Genomic DNA, 16297 nt, shown 5'->3' with positions numbered 1-16297 from the left:
TATTAATCAGCGAAAAAACAATTAAGGTCAGAAGCACTGTAAGCTGTGCTTAGCGGAGGATGGCCCTCAATCCCCAATAGGGCTATTCTCCATAGTTCAACCTCCTGCAGAAGGGCCTCTGACTCTTTTGCATTAAAGGGAGAAGTGTTGCGTACATGTTTCTATTCTGTCTTTATGAATAATCATTTGACTTTTCCCTGTCACCCCTTCAGCTTCCCCTTTAATGGCAATCAGCAGCCCTTTAAGTCAACCGCCTTATCAGATTTTGCACTCACCACGAGTTCCCTGGGCAAACCTTTGCACTGCATACAGCCTATACAAAATAGAGGGCAGGTTTTAAAACCCCAAATTAGTTAAGGCCCAACCTCTGTGTCATTGAAACAGGTGTGCCTCCGCATTGGGCAAGCTCAACCTCAGTGTTCCTTGTCTCACACTATTGGGATTTATGTGTCTCATTTTACGCAACAGTGGCTAAAAGCTGTCAATAGTTATGATTACTGGTTTATTTTTTCAATGGTGGCTTTTGCTGACTGCTGATGAGTGGTTTTCATATAGCAACACAACATTTTCATATATAAATATGTGATGCCTGAAATGTGATCCTTGATGTTTGATGGAAAAAACATACTGAAATAAGATTTGCATCTGTCATATATCTATCACACTGTAGACAACTTGAATAACACCACAGGAGATGAGCTATATTTCATAAAAGATAAGTATGATAAATAAAAGTGTATTTAAAGAAAATGGATCTCTGCAAGCAATCATTAGATAGCCGATGTCTTCTAATATGCAGCACTGTAGGGGAAAATGACTCTATGCAAATCCAACAACATTTTAATGGCTGAAGAACACTTCTGATGTAAAATGACATTTCAATTTAAGGTCAGAAGTGTGAGAGTTAGCATGTGTGTTTAGAATGATACAGCATAGATGGAGGTCATTCTGCCTATTGTGCCTGTCCCTGGCCTGTAAGAATCTCATCAATGTTAATATGTATTTGTTGGTATATAAAGAACTACATTTACAATCTAAAATAGAAAAATGTGGAAAAAATAACAAAAATACAAGTATGTAAATGAAAGAGTGCGATTGGAAGATTAGAAAAAAGCAAAATATGGGCTTTTTACTCAGAGTGAAAATATATTAACCAGACATGTTGTACCGTTCATTGCGTTTACATCTTGTATTGGAAGCTAATGACAAAAGTCATATCATGTTGCTGCAATTCTAAAAGTACTCTGTATCCTTTGGATGATTGCATTTTCAAGCAGTCAATTGGTGCTAAAAAGAAAGTTAAAAAAACCTGTAATTGTTATTGGAATCACTTCTTTCTCCCTTCTAATTTTAGATGGTGATAACCATCACATCCTTTTGGTAGTGAGGCAAGACACCACCTCCCCAAACGGTTCTGAGCACTCTCTGTAACTGGTCAGTTAGGACAAGATAGTTGCATGTGTAATTCTCTGTAGGGATCCCATCTGATCTTGGCACCTTCTCAGTCTTTGTCACACTGATGAAGTCACTAACCTTGGCAATTGTAGAGATCTCATCCATGTTACTGCATTTTGGCTTTTGTGCAATTTTGTCAAAGACTCATCCATAATCAATAATAATTCATCTACTAGCAGGGAGCCACAATACATTTGCAGTCAAATTTGTTTCTTTATTTCAACAGTACTTATTTAAATACAGGAATGATAGTTATTCTTTTACCAAAGGCTTTAACAGAAGCAAAATGTCACACTGCTGAAAAGCTACATAAAACTGTCCATGTATAAAAAGAGCCTAAGAATATAAATATGAACTTTGTCAAGAGTCTGGTCTTGTGACTTGTTTATAGTCATAGAATAAGAGAGTTTAAGTAGGAACTGTTTTCTCATGAGTTGAAAGGGCAGGTTCACATCTGATGGGCTCAATATTATTTAATGAAGAAACACTCTATTTCCTTGAAATCTGCCTGCTACAATTTCAGCATCTGTCATCAAAGAAAACAGCTTCCGAACTATCAGTCTTGTTCCATGATTAGATCTATTTTTAGGATTGGTGTTTTATGACAACATTATAACTGCTCCTGCCTTAAGTTTAACTTTGTGCAGTTTCATGCCCATTGGAGTTAGACTGTGTTAGAAATTCTGGAGTCTAGGGACTGTTACCATCTTCTTTATCTATAGAACCAACATTGATGTCTTCTTTTAATTCACCTGACAGCTTTTCTAAAGCTGTTTCATTCGCATCTAACGAATCTTCATTTTAAGCACAAAGAGTAGCTTTTGAATACGAAGTTGTATCAAATAATTGTACTGTCATTTTGCTACACTTAACCAATTCCCATCATCTCATCCTCTCCCTCCAAAGCCATCCCCATTCCACTCTTGACATCCCCATGGGTAGAATTTTCAGTTTGACATGCAGGGGACGGGCCCTGCACTTCCGCACGTAAAATGACGCGTGGTGATGTCGGGTGAGCACCCTGACGTTGCTGCGCCACATCGTGATATGTTGCTGGGCAGGCACGCCATGAAGTCCGACGTGCACCTGCCATTAATTGACGGACCAGTTGAGGCCCTTTAGTCTTCAATTGACAGCGATTTTTAGGCGCCCGTGCGATCTTCAGGTCGGCACGCGGGCATAACGAGCAGGCGGGTAAGAGACTTTTCTATGAATCTCGTCCACGGGCAGGATAAGAGGGCTCAGTGGGGTCGTCAATCTGCTTTGTGGAGTATTTATTGGAGAAAGTATTTTAAACTTGCCTGTGTAGTCTGCAGTAGTTCAGAACGCATTCCTGCAGCTTTGTGTACTTTGAACCTTCAAGTCAGCACTCTGCAGTCAGGTGTCTTTAACGGGCCTGCAGCTTTCTGGAAGCCTTCCCTTAGCCTGGGTATGGGATCTGACATGTCCACTGGAGGCAGTTCCTCTGAGGAGGAAGGGAGGGCTCGAAGGAGGAGGAGGCCAGGCGTGCACATTTAGCCTCCAGGGGAGCCACCTTTGGGAGTACAGGTGCAGTAACAGGGGGCGCAAGACCAAGAGGTAGTCCAAGGTGGAAGGGGCCGCAAAAGATTACACTATCCTGCTGCCAGGGTATACAGGTGGGGAAGCAGCTACCTCAATATTTCTGAGGTGCAGTGCCGAAGGAGGTTCTGACTGTCAAGGGAGGCAGTCAACTATATCTCTCAGATGATTGGCCCTGAGATCTCCCCTAACTATGTGGATGGACAACCATGCCAGTAGCTCTGAAGGTCACAGCTGCCCTCAACTTCTTTCCAGGGCTCGGTGGGTGATCTTTGCGGTGTCTCCCAATCAGCTGTCCACACTTGTGTCAAGCAGATTACAGACGTGTATTGACCTTCATCCACTTCTGCTGGGACCATGCAAGCCAGGCACAGCGAGCCAGAGACTTCGCGGCCATTGCTGGCTTCCCCCACATCCAGGGCGCAATAGACTGCACACATCTGGCCATCAAGGCACTAACAGGTGAGCCCAGTGCCTTTGTCAACAGGAAGGGCTTCCACTCTATGAACGTGCAGATAGTGTGTGCTCACAGGATGCTGATTTTACAAGTCTGTGCAAGGTACCCAGGCAGCTCCCACGACAATTACATCCTCAGACACTCCCAGGTGCCGGGGCTCTTCAGTGCTCCAACCCGGCTTGATGTATGGCTGCTGGGTGACAAGGGCTATCCCCTCAGAAGGTTGATGATGCCTCTCCACCATCCAATATCAGAAGCTGAGCAGTGGTACAATAGGAGCCACGCCTGCACAAGGGCTGTGGTGGAGAGAGCCATCGGTCTTCTCAAGATGCGTTTCCGATGCCTGGACCACTCAGGGGCGCACTCCAGTACCCCCAGATCGTGTGTTGGTAATAGTGGTTCCATGCTGCGCTCTACTCAATCTTGTGCTGGAAAGGGGAGAAGCAGTGGACGATGAAGACATCAATGAAGTGTCTGCAGCTGCACACGATGAGTCCAGCACTGATTCTGAGGATGAGCATGCACAGGGGAATGCTGAGGGGATAGATGCTGACCCAGGACTACACCAAGTAGGCAGGGATACCCGGGAGACTTTAATCCAGTGAACCTTCAGCTAGCACACCACAAATGGATCAGCAGGACCAGCCTTGCCTGGCACATCCATATTCAGCACCTAAGTGCAAAATCTGCCAGGTCACCAGCAGGAACTAAGGGCCTTGGACATACATTTGAATGTCCAAATAAACACTCATGACATTTTTCTTAAACATACACATGCAGAACAAACGAGCCACCCTCAGCCATGGTCACACATCTGAATTTTAATTTTAACTTCAGATGTTCTCCCAATTGCAAAACATTACTGTAAGCAAGCAAAAATAAATTATGAAGACCTAATCTCGGGCCAGCACAAAAGCACCAGTGAGCAACCTGCAGTGTGCCTAATGTGCCTTACATTTCCATTTGCAGGTGCTACGTCTTGGTGCTGCCCCATCACTCAGAGTGGCATCTGAGACAGCCTGCTGACTCTGCTGTCCTGTTGGCCTCGGTGACCTTGGCGGTCGTCCTCTGGCCCGTGGAGCCTGTGTTGGCCCCACCTGGGAGGTAGCTGTCAGTTCCACAGCTGGCATCTCCCCAGTCGTTGCAGCCTCACCGGATGAAACGGTCACTGTGAGAGGGGCGGATGAGCTAGTGCCCTCATCCAGAGCAGGGTGAGAGGAGCCCACCGATATGATAGGCAGCTGCTGCGCCGATGTGAGGCCGCCTTGGATCTCCCTGCCCACCGTGGATGGATGGGCAATGAGCTGGGAAGCTTGAAGTCCTCACCATCTCCCACATTGTCACTGACCAGCTGTGGCCACTGGCGCTGTGAGGGCTTGCAGGTCCGAACGTAACCCCAGGAGGACCTGATTGTTCTCCTGGAGGCGCCTCTCCATGAGAGTCGCCACTCTCTCCATGGATGAAGCATGGCGCTCTGCCCTGAGGCTCATTGCATCAGTGATGCTCCACATGGACTCCTCCACCACAGACACCATGTGAAGCACAGCCTCATGTATCACACCCAGATGCTCCCGCACACCCGGCTGCATTTCCTGCAGCTGCTGTGTCGCGGACGACTCCAGAGGCACATCATCAGGCACTGACTGAGCATGTGCTTGATCCCCTGCAGTCCTCCAACTGCTGGCGCCATTGGCACTCTCTGTCTCTGCCAGCTCCTCCTGCAAATATGAAGCGCCCTCACCGCTGTGCCCCGAGAAACTAGCTGATGTTCCAATGCCCACCAAGTGCTATATCTGTGCTGGTGCTTGCCTCGCAGAAATGGTGTGACACAGGTGACAGTCGAGGGCCCTCAGGTGTGAGACGGAGCATCTGCAGCTCCTCCTGCCAGCCATGCTCTGATGATGCAGAAATGAACAACAAGGACAGTGGATCAGTTAGCGTTCACACAGTGACACACTTCATCCCTTTCCCCCTGGCTCATTATGCGCTCAACCTTCCAGAACCAATGGACATGAACATTGGTGGGGTGGTAAATAGTGAGGAGGATAGCCTTACATTACAGGAGGATATAGATGGCCTGGTCAGATGGGCTGATGAATGCCAAATAGAATTTAATGTGGATAAGTGTGAGGTGATGCACTTGGGTAGGACAAACAAGGCACAGGAATACACGGTGAATGGTAGGACCCTGAGAAGTAACGAGGATCACAGGGACCTTGGTGTGCATGTCGACTGGTCCCTTAAGCTAATGAGGCAGGTTCATAAGGTGTTTAAGAAGACATATGCCTTATTTGCCTTTATTAGCCAAGGTATAGAATATAGGAGCAGAGAGGCAATGTTCCAACTGCAGAAACCGCTGCTTAGGCAACAGCTATAGTTCTGCGTGCAATTCTGAAATGCGCTTTCTGGGAGGGATGTGATTGCAGTGGAGAGAGTGCAGAGGACGTTTACCAGGATGTTGGCTGGCCTGGAGAGTTTCACTTATGAGGCGAGATTGCATAGACTGGGTTATTTCCCCGAAGCAGAGGAGATTGAGGGGGGGACATGATTGAGGTGTATAAGCTTATGAGGGGCATAGATAGGGTCAACAGAAAGGAACTTTTCCCCTTGGCAGAGGGCAGCAAGGCATTCATCTGAAAAGCAAGGGGTGCATTGGCCTCCCGTTGGCCTACCTTGCAGCCTGCCATGCTCCTGTGGCAGACCCTGCAGCCTGGCCTGCTCTTCTGCCCTTCCCTCCAGCCTGGTATGCTCAGCTGACGCCCTGTGGTGCGCCCTCGAATTGGCCATTGTCACCAGCCTACAGGAGGCTGCCAGGCCTTCTTTTGAACAGACTGCCAGGCCGCCATTGGACCCAGCGGTCTGTGCACGCCCACTGCCACTGCACACTCCCGCTATCCACGTGAGTCAGCAAATACTCTGGGCAGGTCTTAATTGGCCTGCCCGTGTAAAATGGCGGCGCAAACCCAATTGTGGGCGCCGATTGGTTCCGCGACCGCACCTACTCTCCCAGCCCTCCACAACGGAAAATTCTGCCCCATATCACCCTCTTCAATCCCATCTCATCCCTCACAGAAACAGTCTCTCCAGCCAGGTTAACTGTTCTCCAGTTTCTTTTATCTTCCGCAGTTTTTGTTCTCCACCAACAACCACCTCACTGCACCCCCCCCCCCACCCCCCCCGCCAACCACCCCACTGTCACCACCACCAAACATTGACACTGGCACATGCATCACGCAATTCGCTCCTCTACACGCCCCACGTGACTCCATGTGCGCCAGCCACTGCCCAACCAATCAACCCACATTCCCCTTAAACTGACCAAACAAAATAGTCCAGACAGATAAATATTATTTTTATTACAGATTTGTTTGATAATTCATAAAAGTGCTTGTATCAACTTTGCATGGTTTATGCCTTTCCAGAGGCAAACATGGTATACCATTTACACTCAGCAGAGATACAGTGTTGATATGCAATCTGCTTTCAGTGATATTTGCTTATGGTGAATGTAATGCTTAAGTCACAAATTCCAAAATCAATGTATATTAAATCTGTATATTTTCTTACTTAGTCAGTGTCAGTACAAGTCAATTGCACTGATCAGTCTCTCCCAGAATCTCCACTGTTTTGATTTTGATATTGGCTCTCATTTTCTAATAACATCTGTGAGCAGTGATATTTCACAACTGGGCTGTGCTGTTCGGTGCTTATTGACACTTTAAACAGCTGATAAACCAGCCAATAATCTCAGCCCCAGGGCTTTGCTGCAGGAGTTCTCAGAGCAGGGCCTAAGGCCCAAAATTGTTTCATTAGTGACTTTCCTTCCAACGTTGGGTCAGAAGTGGGAACATTTGCTGATGATTGCACTGTGTTGTTCCATTTGCAACTCCTCAGGTAATGAAACAGTCCATCTCCAAATGCAGCAGGGCCTAAACAACATTCAGGCTTGAGCAGGCAAGTAACCATATGTGCCATACAATTGCCAGTCAATGACCATCTGTAAGCAGTGAGAATCTAACCATGCTCCCTTGACATTCACAGGCATTACCATCACTGAATTCCCCCATTGACCAGAAACTTAACTGAATCAACCACATAAATACTGGGTATTTTGCAGTGAGTGACTCACTCCTGACTGTCCAAAGCCTTTCCAACATCCACAGAGCACAATCAATAGGTGATGGAATGCTCAACACTTAACTAAATGAGTGCAGGTACAATATCATTCAAGAGACTCAACACCATCTAGAACAAAGCAGCCCAGCTTGATTAGCACACCCTCCACCAACAATTTGCAGTCGCAGTAGTGTGTACCATTTATAAGATGCACTGCAGCAACACACCAAGGCTCCTTCAACAGCATCTTCCAATCCTACGACCTCTCCCACCTAGAGGAACAAGGACAGCAGATGCGTGGGAACGCCAACACCTACAAGTTACCCTCCAAGTCACACACCATCCTGATTTGGAACAACAGGCTGAATTTTCCCAGTCTTTTGGAGATGGTCTGGGAGGTGGGAGGGCTGGCAATATGATGGGAAGGCACTGGGAGAGGAGACCAACATCTTCCTACCACCATGGCATATTGCCAGTGGCCAGACCATGAGCAGCATGGCTGTCTGTCAGGTGGCCAATTGAGCCACTTAAATGCTCAATGAAAGGCAACTTTCCATCCCCGCAGAGATTTTGTCCACTTCAGCAGGGCCTATCACGAGGCCTCCCTGTGGGCTCCCAAGGAGAGAGCAGGCCCTCCTTGACAGGGGCTGATTGAACCATGAAGGCTCCCCTTGCACCTAACTTGCTGCCAGTGCACCACAGCTCCTCCTCCCTCACCTCCCACCCACCCCGCCTTGCTTCCCCCCCACCTCGCCTCCCACCCACCCCCCCTCGCCTCCCCCCACCCCACCTCGCCCCAACAAAACTATTCGCTGGGGCCTGCCTGCCTGGCCCCGTCTTTCCCAAATAACCAGTCTTCAAAGCTATCATTTCATTGAGATGTCCTCATCCCAGTGCTGCAGCCTCAGTAGTGACTAGAGGTGACATTGCCGAGGCTGCTGAGCTGCCGGCCCTCTGATTGGTCCAGTATCTCTTAGGGGGCAGGTTACCATCCTGGGCAGCAACCTTTTAATTGACTGCCACCAGCAAAATATTGTCCTAGAGTCACAATGTCTGTTGGAGTGGAGTTGGTTCTTACTTTCAGAGCCATCGGTGGGATTTACCCATGCATGGAAAAGTTCAGCTCTATATTGTTATTTCTTCACTGTCACTTTGTCAAAAATCTGGAACTTCCTTCCTGATAGCACAGTGGGTTTACCTAAACCACACAGATTGGAGCGGCTCAAGAAGGTAGCTTGCCATTAAGCACTCAAAGGCAATTAGGGATAGGCAATAACACTGACAAACAAATAACAATAAAAAGCTGCTCACATTTTTCTTCCATCATCTTTTCTTAATACTTTACCAGAGCTTTTTCATAGAAGTTGCCCTTAATATTAGTGATTTTATTATCAGCTGTCCTTATATCAACTGGCCTGAATATTAAATATTAGCTGCACGAAAAATCATTGCTTTTAATATCCACTGTCCTTAATATTGCAGCTTTTATATAATTTGGCCTTAATATCAGTGTTATTAATATCAATTGTTCCTAACATTACAACGTTTATATCAGTGATTTATTTTGTTGCATTCATTTAGCCCCAGACCAACACTTGAAGTAAAATTTTGCTCAGTGTCAATTTGGTATATGTAAGGATTATCCAAATCAATCACTGCACCAGGATTCTTCTCAAGTTAGGATAACATCTCCTTTATACAGGCCATTTAGATTGTTCAGGTTGATTTAGTGTTACACGTCATCCGATTTTTTGTTTTGTTCTACCAATGTTGTTTTCATTTCTAAACTTAGCTGGACCAGTACACTCAATTAGAGAAGGGGGATAAAAAAGAAAGTTAGGCTTTGTAAACAGAATACCCTGTGTGATGGACAGAGTTGATGTATTTTATTGTTGTCTGTAATCATAATGTTTTAATGTGTAAGGTTAATGTGTTTTCTTACCCTCAGAGTGGTTTGTCCCAATTTAAATTATTGCAGTAACAAGCTTCTGTGCATCTGAAAATAGAGATTATTTAATAGCACACACTTGCCCTACGAGTTTAAACATGAGATCTTATACGCACTATCATGCACAAAATGATTAGTTACAGATTTTGAGTTATTTCAGTCTCTTTCGTAGCATGTCTGTAGCTACTTGGATTATTTGATACTTTAGTTGGAGTGATCTTATAAAAATAAAAGATTCTCAGTAAGCTGTGTGGCTTCTTGCAGTTGAATTACCAGGAGGCCACCTCTCATGTGAAATTGAAGTTGGAACAGGTTGGGGGACATTCCTTCTCCTACTTTCAAAGCTGTATATTACCTTGGCTGTGTTGTTGTCTTGCAGCTGGTTCAATGGCTTAAATGGTATTTCTGATGTTATCTGTCTTAGAGCAGCTTCTGCTGTTACATTTTTAAATGCAGGTAACAAACATGGCTGCCTTACCCATGTGACCTGTGACAAGTCCAAATTCCTTTTCCAAATAAGTTTGATGTCTCTATTGTCCATGGTCCGTTCTGTTTATGGTGCATCCTTAACAAAGGGATGTATGAATTTCACAAGAGGCTGTGATTGTCTTTCTGTGATTAGGTATTTGCTCGAGTTTCAGGACTGTCTGGAGCTGCATACAGCCAAGTCAGATGATAAGCCACAGCCATCTTAAACAATTTTTGGTGTCTACTTTTAAAAATATAGCTTAAAATTTATAATATCTTCATGCCTATACTGGGCATGTCACCCTATAGCAATAAAGCAGAACTTCATTGAATTGAACTGTGGTCTCTTGTTAAATTTTTCCAATTTATATCCAACTCCTGAAACAATACAGCATTTCATAAAGATGTGACTTTTTAAATGTGATTTAAATGTGAATGTCAGCCATAATGCAAAATAACTTATATTGTATAGCTATGTATCTATATTCATTCATAAAGCTGAAAAATAGATTAACTGCTCATACAGAAACAATTTTCTAATTCAAAAGGAGCCTAAAATTGTAAAGCTAACTTTTGAAAATACAGGGAATAAATTGTGACAGAGCTATATTGTCTTGATGAAAGAGATAGCAACAATACTGACCTTTAATTAACAGTGGTCACTGAGGCTTTTCTATATTCGTCGGTGCATGTCAAAATCCACCAGTGATTTTCCAATTCTAACACTATTTAATTTGATGTTCTACTTATGGATTTATCTTTTAGCATTTTAGTATTAAACTAAAACATTCATCACCATTTCTTTTGAGTAGATTTGTTATGGAATCATTTGCTGTCAGAACCATATTGGTAATTATCCAGTATGCATTTAAAGAAGGAACTTGAATATACATAGCCTCTTATCATGTCTTTCAAAATGTCCCAAAGTCTTCCACATTTAATAAATCACTTTTGTAGTCACTGTTGCTTGTTTGGGCATAAATGTCAACCAATTTCCACAGTGCAAAGTTACAAAAATAGTAAATAAGATAAATGATCTAAAAACAAAAAAACTGCGGATGCTGGAAATCCAAAACAAAAACAAAAACAGAATTACCTGGAAAAACTCAGCAGGTCTGGCAGCATCGGCGGAGAAGAAAAGAGTTGACGTTTCGAGTCCTCATGACCCTTCGACAGAACTTGAGTTCGAGTCCAAGAAAGAGTTGAAATATAAGCTGGTTTAAGGTGTGTGTGTGGGGGGCGGAGAGAGAGAGAGAGAGAGAGGTGGAGGGGGGTGGTGTGGTTGTAGGGACAAACAAGCAGTGATAGAAGCAGATCATCAAAAGATGTCAACAACAATAGTACAAAAGAACACATAGGTGTTAAAGTTAAAGTTGGTGATATTATCTAAACGAATGTGCTAATTAAGAATGGATGGTAGGGTACTCAAGGTATAGCTGTAGTGGGGGTGTTTTTTTTAAAAATAATGGAAATAGGTGGGAAAAGGAAAAGGATAAATGATCTGTTCACCCGAAGGAGGAATATTGATCAGGTCACCAAGAGGATTCCCTGCTTTCCTTCAAATAGTGTGCACTTCTCCAATCCACAACTTCTGCCTTGTTGTCACCAGCCTGATTATAACATCTTATCTGCTCAAACACCAGCTACACACTTGGGAGGAAATAATTACTTAGAATGGTTTTCATTAATGAAATACCAAACAGGAGTGACAAAGAGGAGCTGGAAATGGAAGAGAGCTTGAGTGCTTGCCCTCTCTGCAGGGAGCACAGGTGACAGTCCTTGACTGAAATCTTGAGACCCATATCTCGTGGGTTCTGGCTTCAAATGGAAAACAATTTGGTAATATAGATTCCATTTGCAGGCTGTGGAGACAGTTTCCATTATATGGTTGAGAGGATGTAAAATTGGAAACAGGCCACTCCACGCATCTTCTATATATTGCAGGAAGTTTCTCTTGACTTGCAGGACACCTTTAGAGAGTAATAGTCCAGCAGCTCTCTACAATAACAGGAAAAGCTTCTAAAGACATTTTTGTTTCTGGAGTGGCAGATAAAACTATTGCAATAGATGTTTTTGATGGTCAGCGTGAACCTTGTACTTGCACATTACTTCCTAGGACTGGATGCTAGTGGATGGTGAATAAGGAAACTTATTTTTTTTAAATCTCATTGTAAAAATCTAATTTTGTTTGTAGCTAGCATTTAACTGAAATCTACAGTTTAAATTCTAAAGTTCTTAAGCAGGGCTTTAACAACTTCTCCCCTGGGTGAGCAGTTGGGCTTAGTTAATCAAAGAAACAACTGAAACTGGTTCCTCTGTAACTGGGTCGGCCAGCCTTTGTCTGAGGAGCACATAAAGCCAGCCAACTTAGTGCGACTTAGAGCAGACTTCTGGGAGTTGGGTGATTAAGGGAGTTAGGAGAGGAAGGAAAAAAGGTGCTCCTTTGCTTTTGCTTCTGGCATATGAAAATGCGAGAGGAGCGGCTGCTTTATAGAGGCCAGAGTGGAAACAAGAGCCAGCACAAGAGGAGCAGCGGTGGCCTTGTTAGGTATTTCTACTGGTGAGTATTTCTACTGTCCAGTCTATAAAGTAAAAATTGGTCTTAGTTTATATTAAGTCATGTTTAAAGTATACAAAGTAAGGTCCCTAGTATATATTTAATATTCCTTAAAGCTGAGGAAGTAAAAGTAAAGGGAGTAACTTAAGGCTAAGTCATGGTAAGGCAGCTCGGCCATGTGGAATGCTCCCCATTTGCAATGTGGGAGGTCAGGGACCTGTGTCCAGGGTGACCATTTGTGCAGGCAGTGCCTCCAGCCGCAGTTACTTGAAATTCGCATTTTGCACCTGGAATCACTGTGAAGCATTCGTAAGGCTGAAATCTTCATGGATAAGCATGTGAGGTGTTCACAACACAGGTAAGTGCAGAGACAGAAAGGGAACTTGTGACTGCCAGAAAGAGTAAAAGCACTAGGCAGGTGGTGCAGGAGTTCCCTGGGTCCGTCTCCCTCTCTAACAGATTTTCCATTTTGGATGCTGCTGGGTGAGATGATTTTTCAGGGGAAGGCAGCAAGAGCCGTCAAGTCCATGACACCACAAGTGGATCAGATGCACGGGGTGTGGGGGTGGGGTGGGGGGGGTGGTGGTGGGGTGCGTGCAGTGGGAGAGCAGTAGTGATGGGGAATTCTATCATAAGGGGAACAAATAGATGTTTCTGCGGCCGGAGACGTGACACCAGAATGGGATGTTGCCCCCCTAGTGCTAGGGCCAAGGATGTCTGAGCATTCTGAAGGGGGAGGGTGAACAGCCAGAGGTTGTTGTCAATATCGGTACCCATAACATAGGTAAAATGAGGGGTGAGGTCTGAAAGCAGAATATAGGGAGCTAGGAAATAAATTAAAAAGCAGGACCTCGAAGGTAGTAATCTCAGGATTACTCCCAGTGCCACATGCTAGCAAGATCAGGAATAGGAGAATATGCCAGATGAATGCATGGCTGGAGAGATGGTGTAGGAGGGAGGGACTTAGATTCCTGACGCATTGGAACTGATTCTGGGGAAGATGAGATCTGTACAAGCTGGACGGGTTGCACCCCAGCAGGACTGGGACCAATATCATTGCAGAGGCATTTGCTAGTACTGTGGGGGAGGGTTTAAACTAGATTGGCAGTGGGATGGGAACCTGAATGGGGGAGACACAAGAGGGAGAAACAAAGTTAGAAATGAAAGACAGAAAAGTAGAAAGCAAAAGTAGAAGGCAGAGGAAATATAGATTAACAGCAAATATGGCCAGAGTACATAAAAAAGTGTAAAAATGTGCAAAAGACAAGTCTAAAAGCACTGTATCTGAATGTATGAAGCACTTGCAATAAGATAGATGAACTAACAGCACAAATAGATGTAAACGGGTATGATATGATTGCGATTATGGAGGCATGGCTGCAAGGTGACCAAGGCTAGAAACTGAATATCCAAGGGTACTTGATATTTGGAAAGGACAGGCAAAAAGGAAAAGGAGGTGACGTGATGTTGTTAGTCAAGGATGAAATCAGTGAGATAGGATATTGGCTTGGGAAATCTAGATGTAGAATCAGTCTGGATGGAACTAAGAAGCAACAAGGAGTGTAAAACATTATCGGGAGTTGTGTACAGACCTCTAAACAGTAGTGGTAAAGTAGGGGGGGCACTGAACAAGAAATTAGAGGTGCATCCAACAAAGTTGCTTCAGTAATCATGGGTGACTTTAATCTACACATAGCCTGGGCAAACCAAATTAGCAATAGTACTGTGGTGGATGAATTCTTGGAATGTATACGAGATGGTTTTTTTGGACCAGTACGTGGAGGAACCAGCCAATTTGGTATTGTACAATGCGAAGGGGTTAATTAATAATCTTGATGTGCAGTATCCTTTAGAGAACAGTAACCATAAGATGATAGAATTCTTCATTAAAATGGAATGTGAAGTTTCCAATCAGAAACTAGGGTTCTAAATCTAAAAGAAACTATTAAGGTCTGAGGGATGAGTAGGCTAGATTAGGGAACTTCATTAAAAGACATGATGGTGGATAGACAATGACAAATATTTAAGGAATGAATGCATGCATTGCAATAGTTATTGCATTCCTTTCTGGTACAAAAACACAACAGGAAAAGCAGCCCAACCATGGCTAACAAAATAAATTAAGGATAGTATTAGATCCAAAGAGGAGTCAAATAAAGTTGTTATAAAAAGTAGCAAGCCTGAGGATTGGGAGCAGTCTAGAATTTGGCAAAGGAGGCTAAAGAAATTGATTAAGAGGGGAAAAATAGAGTATTTGATTACATTTGGAAGAAACATAAAAGCAGACTGTAAAAACTTCTATAAGTATGTAAAAATAAAAAGATTAATGAAGACAAATGTAGGTCCCTTACAGTCTGAAACAGGAGAATTTATAATAGAGAACAAGGAAATGGTAGAGCAATTAAACAACTACTTTAGTTCTGTCTTCATGGAGAAAGACAAACAACTTCTCAGAAATGCCGGAGAACCAAGGATCTAGTGAGAAGAAGGAATTGAAGGAAATTGGTGTTACTAACAAAATAGTGCTGGAGAAATTAATGGGACTGAAAGCTGATAAATTTCCAGGGCCTGATAATCCACATCCCAGGGTACTAAAGGTGGTGGCCATGGAAATAATGGATGAATTGTTGTCATCTTCCAAAATTCTATAGATTCTAGAACAGTCCTAGCAAATTGGAGGGTGACAAATGTAACCCCACAATTTAAAAAAGGAGGGAGGGAGAAAATGGGGAACTACAGACCAGTTACCCTAACATCATTAGTTGGGAAAATGCTAGGGTTTATTGTGATAACAGGACACTGAGAAAATATCAATAGGATTAGGCAAAGTCAACATGGATTTATGAAAAGAAAATCATGTTTGACAAGCCTAATGGACTTTTTTGAGGACGTGGCAAGCAGAATAAATAAGGGAGAACCAGTGGATGTGGTGTATTTGGATTTTCAGGAAGCTTTTGACAAAGTCCCACATAAGGGAGGCAATGGCATGGTGGTATTTTCACTGGGGTAGTAATCCAGAGACCCAGGGTAATGCTCCGGGGACTGGGGTTTGAATTCCATCATGGCAGATGGTGAAATTTGAATTGAATAAAAATCTGGAATTAAAAGTCTAAGATGACCATGGAACCATTGTCAATTGTTAAAAACCCATCTGGTTCACTATTGCCCTTTAGGGAAGGAAATCTGCTGTCCTTACCTGGTCTGGCCTACATATGACTCTTAAATGCCCTCTGAAATGGCCTAGCAAGCTACTCAGTTGTAACAAAGTCACAAAAAAGGAATGAAACTGACCGGACCACCCAGCACCTAGGCACCGGAAACGTCAATGGCAATTGCAGCCCTATTGACCCTGCAAAGTCCTCCTTACAAACATTTGGGGGCTTGCGCCAAAATTGGGAGGGCTGTCTCACAGAATAGTCAAGCAACAGCTTGACATAGTCATCCTCACAGAATTATACCTTACAGATAATGCCCCAGACACCACCATCATCATCCCTGGGTATGTCCTGTCCCACTGGCAGGACAGGCCCAGCAGAGGTGGTGGCACAGTGGTATATAGTCAGGAGGGAGTTGCCCTGGGAGTCGTCAACATCGACTTTGGACCCCATGAAGTCTCATGGCATCAGGTCAAACATGGGCAAGGAAACCTCCTGCTGGTTACCATGTACCGCCCTCCCTCAGCTGATGAATCAGTGCTCCACCATGTTGCACATCACTTGGAGGAAGCATTGAGGGT

This window comes from Carcharodon carcharias, chromosome 14 (genome assembly GCF_017639515.1).
Source record: "Carcharodon carcharias isolate sCarCar2 chromosome 14, sCarCar2.pri, whole genome shotgun sequence".
Classification (NCBI taxonomy): Eukaryota; Metazoa; Chordata; class Chondrichthyes; order Lamniformes; family Lamnidae; genus Carcharodon; species Carcharodon carcharias.
The sequence above is the reverse complement of the archived record's forward strand: the minus strand, read 5'-3'. Positions refer to the sequence as shown.